We start from the raw sequence: 6,250 nt of genomic DNA on the forward strand, positions 1-6,250 counted from the left end.
TAAAAAACAATTGAAATATACTTAACATATATATACATATATTACTATCACTGTTACATCATATGTTGCTCTATCACAAGTAATTATTTTCATGTTATCATCCCATCCAAAACCACTTTCAATTCAAATTGTGCATATAATCTGCCACTAATTTTTTACAGTCTTCAAAAATGATTTTCCACATGCTTCGCATCGCATTGGACTTGGAATCTTTTAAAAATAGCTACGGTGAAATCTTTTAAAAATAGCTACGACAACTCGATTAATAGAAATTGCTTTGAAAGTGTTAGAAATATTATTTCCTTTCTGAGCCTTCTTTGCCAGAATTTCGAAAAAAATATGTTCCATCAGTTTTGTCCATCTGAATTGCTTGGATGCCCCTTCTTTGTTGCCCTTACCCATTCTACATTAATAATTGTCATTATTAATTGTTTCAATATCCAACAAGCTTAAAACATTATAAATTCAATATCTAACAAATTTAAAACATAATAATTTCAAAATCTAACAAACTAATTTCAATATTAATATCCAACAATTATTAAAAAAAATAACAATTTTAATACTAAAACATACCTAACATAGAAACAATAACCCTAAGCCCTAAACTTGCCTAATATTTCTAACCATATAATCAGTCCACATAGTTTGTGCAATTTCCTCTCTCTTAGTAAACTATTCTCTTGCTTCTTCTCTTTCTTCTCGCTCCGTAATAGTTGGTATTATCAAATCAGACTCAGACTCCTTGTATAATCCTTGATTAAGTAAATCACTAAGATTAACTCCCATTATATGATTATGATGACACAACAAACCAAAACTATATCTACTTGAGTTTGAAAATTCCAAAATGGTTCAGCATCTAACACATGAAATTGTTTCTTCAAAATCCCCAAAACACGTTCAATAGTGATTCGCAATAATGAATGACAAAGATTAAAGAGTTCCTTTGCATTTTCTGGCCCCTGAGCGCTAAGCTCTTTTAAATGATATCGGACACCACGATATAGGATAATATATCCATTTTGGATGCCATATCCAGCACTAGCAAGAGAATATTTACCTAAAATTTTACACAACATAATTATTACTATAAACTATGAGCTTACTTGAACTATTTGGTATTTAATGTTAATTCTTACCTTCCGAAATTCTTACTCCTCTTGGATATGAAAATACATCACTTAAAATACGAAAATTATATGCACTACCTTCCCAACCAGCTAGAACATAGGAAAATTTCAAAACAAATATAATGGCAACAATACATTTTGTGTCGTCCCCCCTTTACGGCTAAGAAATCTTCCTTGAATGCTAAGTGGAATGGATGTACGAACATGAGTTCCATCTAATGCTCCAATACAATCTATAAAATAAGAGCAAAACCTCGAATTGTTTCTGATTTCACTAAGAGTTGACTCATCAAGTAATCTAATAACTAATTTATACAATTTCAAAATAGCTCTCAATACAACCCTAAAGTAACGATGAATTGTCTCAATTGATCTATAATATCTAGATTTAATCACTCGAAATATTACATTATGACTAATTATATGTAAAAATATAATTACTTGCTCCCTAATATTCACCGATTTAGTTGATTATAACAAATTATTCCTACTAAGAATATCACACAAATTAAAAAAGACAATCGGTCTCATCCTTATCACATCAATACAATGCTGATCACCACTATATAAAATAATATTAATATAATTTCCTCTTTCAAAATCTCGATTCATACAAGGGGGAGAAGCAATTTCCTTCCTAGTTTTTAATTTTTTAATCCAAAGAGCTCCAAAAACTAAAATTGAAGCCACAACTCCAACAATTACATTTTGATCTTGATAACGATTCATCTACAAAAAATAATGCCACACAAATATTTGACCACTACAAAAAAGATGTAAGCTTCCCATAGGATCACACAAAAATTTACAAATTAATATGCAATTATTACAAATCAATGTGTAATTAATTTGAAAATTAATAATAATCAGATCTAACTTAAAGAAATGACATAACGAAATCTGAATTTAAAGACTTACTAAGGATTTCATTTAAAATTAACCCACTAATTTAAATTTAAACGCAAAGTTAATTTAAGATTTGACCACTTTAATCTTTTTATAGCTAGCTATAAGGGCAATAATTTACCTTTGGTGTCGCCCTGCTTTATCCAACTTCCATGGAGTCGGCTGGGCTTTTGATCTTTCTATTATTTTAGTGATATCAATCCTGCCTTCAGTCCCTGTACCACATTAACTTTTAAAATTTAATCTTCAAGTGTTTTTTTAACTAAATAATTCGAAAATTTTAATCTAATACTTGTTTTATTTAAAGTTCAATGGACTTTTTACTAAATAATTCAGACAAAAACCAGTTGCACCAGTAAAAAACCATATAAATTGGTTTTAAACTTAATTTTAAATTTATTTTATGCTATGAGATTTGAATCTTTACCCCTTTGAATCTATACTATACTATTAACCAAAATTCATATTTCTACTAAATATCTATTATATTTAATTCTTATTTAATATTGTAAATTATTTTTATTAAACTGGAAGGTCCCAGTGGTTGAACCTGTTCAATTGGTTACCAAACGTCTCGCCAGTGTGACCTCCATCCGACTTTTTAAGCTTTGCCTTTGTATTTCTTTTCCTACTTTTTTCTGACGTCTATAATGAAGTCAAAATGATCTCAAATTGTAAAGGACTAATGGAACAGGAATGATTAAAAAAAAAAAATCTATATTAACAATAAAAATACTTAGTATAGTATATCGATTCAATTTAATCCTTGAATTAAACTAAAAAACTGAATTATGTTTTGAGCTACAATAACTGCCATTTAACATTAGCTGTTACTTCCTAGATCATGCCATTTAACATTCATGTCAGTTATTAGGGATTATAATATCCAAATGACTTTTGTTGACATGCGGGTACATCCACCATGGATGCGTACTTTTATTCTTATTTAAGAAAATAGTTAAGAAAGCTCTTCACATTTTTTTTCTTTTTTTCCTTTTCAAATCTCTCCCACTCAAAAGAAAAAAATACCATGGCTATCGACAAGAAACCAAACAGATTATCTCAAACAACAATTATCAAACAAATCCATAAATGTGAGCACTATATTAGAAACCAAACAGATTGCCTCAAACCTATGCTGAATGCCTTCTCCAAGCGTCTAACCAGGGAAGTATATCGCAGTGGTCTTTGCCTTATACAAATTCTAACATTATTTAGCTTTGAATTATCAACTCCTACTTTCCCGAAACACAACTTTGGAATTTTAATATTTGGAACTCCTAAGCTACCTGAAATAACAAGAAGTTACCATGACTAAAGTGCATATATACATATATGAAAGTTTCTCAAGCAATGATAAGATAATTAATTGCTAAAAATCTTTATTGATTTTGTGGAGAGACAATCAAACAAATGATGTCAGATTAATAGTGGGACAAAAAAGTTTTCTGGACTTTTAAAGTTATGAATGCATCTATCACGCACAAGCATTTCCAACATCTAATTTATATCTTACATTTCAAAGTAAAGAATGCAAAGCATCAGGCATAAAGATCATAATATGCACAACAAATGTAGTGGCCCTGCAAGGCCTACATCATGTCATGCATGCATAGATACATTACATTACTACAAGCAAATTACACCCTTATCAAACTATAACATGGTAGCATAATCAGAACTATCAAACATGTTGGGTTCTCCCTACATGGAGTGTGCATATTAGAATCGAAGTACGAAGGCAAAAATATACAGGTTTCTTCTCACTGCAGTATAGTAAAAATCTTCTACTGCCTGCCAAGGATGAAAGATGCTAACTCAAGCCTTACAACAGTGCATACATCACAAGATGCATGCGAACCAAAAGTGCCTCAAGAGACATGAAACTTAACACAGTTATAATCTTCATATTTACCCCAAAATTTCAGACTTCATACAACAGAAAATGGTAGACAAACTAGCTTTTTATAGTGTCAAACATGTGCGTTGCAACAAAATGTTCAGATTGACCTTCTCCGATAAAACAAAAGGTTTTAAACAAATGGAAAATGAAAAAACAATTGGAAACAAACTATTAAATAACACTTAGACATGGATCATAAGTCTTGAATTTTGACAATATTCGGAACCAGCAAGAATAATGTTTACAATTCAAGTAACAAAACAAAACAAAAGGATGCAGCTGGGACCATATTACCAAGTGAAAAGCATGTGAATAAATGTCAGGATAGACTCAAGGCATAAATATTATTTCCTGAACACAATTGTAAAACAACTCGTCATATTCTTGGACTTTGTTATGAGGGAGAAACAATGCAACTTCAGCTACAGTAATCAACTCTTCCCTCAACTCTTTTCAAATCAAATATTGATATTAACATTATGTCAAAGCCTCAAACTTAAATATGTATGAAGTAAACTATAGTTATATGACTCAGCTTTATTACTTGGAAAATTCGAAGACAATAACTGTATAACAAAACGTCATACTGTCCTGATTATCGACAAGAAAATAAGGAAAGAACAATAATAACAAGAAAAGGTTCATTGAATTTAGCATTGATTGAGGACAAAAGGAAGTTCACCCAAAAATACAAGCATAACACAACAAAGTATATGTTGACAACCTATGAAACTCATGGACTTTGTACCAATGCTGATAGCTTTAGAATTTAAATGTTAGAAACATGAATTGATGTTCTAGAAAGCAAATGTATTAGTAGTAGATAGGGTCTATCACCATCATTTGTCAGAGTCAAGTACTTGTGCCCCTCACTTGAATGAAGACATGGTAGTATTCAACATTACCAGGGTATACAAGTTTACAACTTTCATCTTTAATGATTGGCCCTCAGAACTAACTGCACCAACCTAGAAATTACAAGTTATATGAAGAAGCACTGAAGGAAGAAAAAAATACCATATAAGGAATGCTATCTGTTTTTACAACATGGTATCATAGATTCTTTACTTAGCAATTTTCAAATTGTATTTCTAGTTCTTCACATGTGGCTAAAAAATCTCCAGTCTCTTAACAAAATAAAAACCAAATAGACCAAACATCCTTTCCTTTACATGCAAAAGCTAATTCAAAAGATTACAAAAAAAAAAAAAAAAGCTAATTCAAGAACCAAGAAACAGAAGAGCAGAACTTAAAAAAAAATTCTTTACTCATCCAAACTTGAAAAACAACCAAAACCCCCAATTAAAATCTTAGTCAGCTTAAACTGAAAAATCACATAGAAAGAAAAAAAAAGAAGAAAGAAGCTCACATGTGGCTATGGAGATAGCAACGAATTTCTCTATCGTTTCCAAGGGACCAAATACAAGAACTTTGAAGAATAAAAATACTTAGGGAATTAACCAAAGAGAAAAACAAGAATAAGAAAATGTGTGGGTGAAATGGAATGTGTAGTCAAGTGTTTCATTTACAGGGTAACCAAAATAAAACACTGAAAAGACCAATTAACCAAAAAAAAAACAAAATAGAAGATAGTGATATACCTTGATAGGACTGGAAAGCCAAATTTTAGGGTTTCTTGTAGATTTGGTAAGAACGACAGTCGACCAACAGAGATGACGAGATAGAGATTCGGAGGTGAGACGAATGAACAAAGATGAGGAGGAGCAGTAGAGGCTGACCGGCAGAGAGGAAGGGAGAACGGATTACTTCGATGAGGATGAAGAGAATGGAAAATGTCTTATAGGAATAGAACCGATAAGGGATTTTCCATAAAAACATTTGTTTTTACCCTAGGAAAATATTTTTCGAAAAATGTTTTACTGCAAATCTTTAGAAGATGATTCCTTCCTTATTTTAATGTAAAAATTTAGTGAATAAATTATGTTAAAACAAATTGTGTAAAATAGAATAGAAAATATAGAGTAAAAATAAGAAGAATTTTGAAATAGAAAAGGTAAATGCCAGTGGATTGATTCATAATTCTGTGTTGTGTTTCATCATATTTGCAACAATTCTATTTATAAACCACATAAAATGGGAGGAATAAAGGTGAATTTTGAATACTTCTTTTATTTTATATAAATTATTCATTAATTTTAAGGGTTATTTTTCCCATAATTTTTATTTTAATTTTCGCAATTAACATTAAGAATTTTTCTATTACCTTTTATGTAACGATCAAAAGTTAGTCATATTGGAAAATACGATTCGAATTCCATCTCTATAAATCGATCAATAAATATTAAAT

The 6,250-nt window shown here is 30.3% G+C and overlaps 1 long non-coding RNA gene across 5 annotated transcripts; it reads right to left on the bottom strand.

Annotated features, from left to right (window-relative positions):
* On the bottom strand, window positions 1–6,006 carry LOC108457195 (uncharacterized). 5 transcript variants are annotated; one of them, XR_001867060.2, is made up of 5 exons: window positions 5,544–6,006; window positions 4,780–4,910; window positions 3,173–3,328; window positions 2,161–2,254; window positions 1–403 (listed from the first exon to the last, which is right to left on the bottom strand). It is a non-coding gene; the product is annotated as an uncharacterized LOC108457195 (long non-coding RNA). The 5 variants fall into 5 exon arrangements; XR_008280221.1 differs by lacking the exon at window positions 5,544–6,006 and adding an exon at window positions 5,312–5,523 and having other exon boundaries at window positions 4,780–4,900; XR_008280220.1 differs by lacking the exon at window positions 5,544–6,006 and adding an exon at window positions 5,312–5,523.
* Window positions 6,007–6,250: the final 244 nt, after the last annotated feature.

This window comes from Gossypium arboreum, chromosome 3, assembly GCF_025698485.1.
Source record: "Gossypium arboreum isolate Shixiya-1 chromosome 3, ASM2569848v2, whole genome shotgun sequence".
Classification (NCBI taxonomy): domain Eukaryota; kingdom Viridiplantae; phylum Streptophyta; class Magnoliopsida; order Malvales; family Malvaceae; genus Gossypium; species Gossypium arboreum.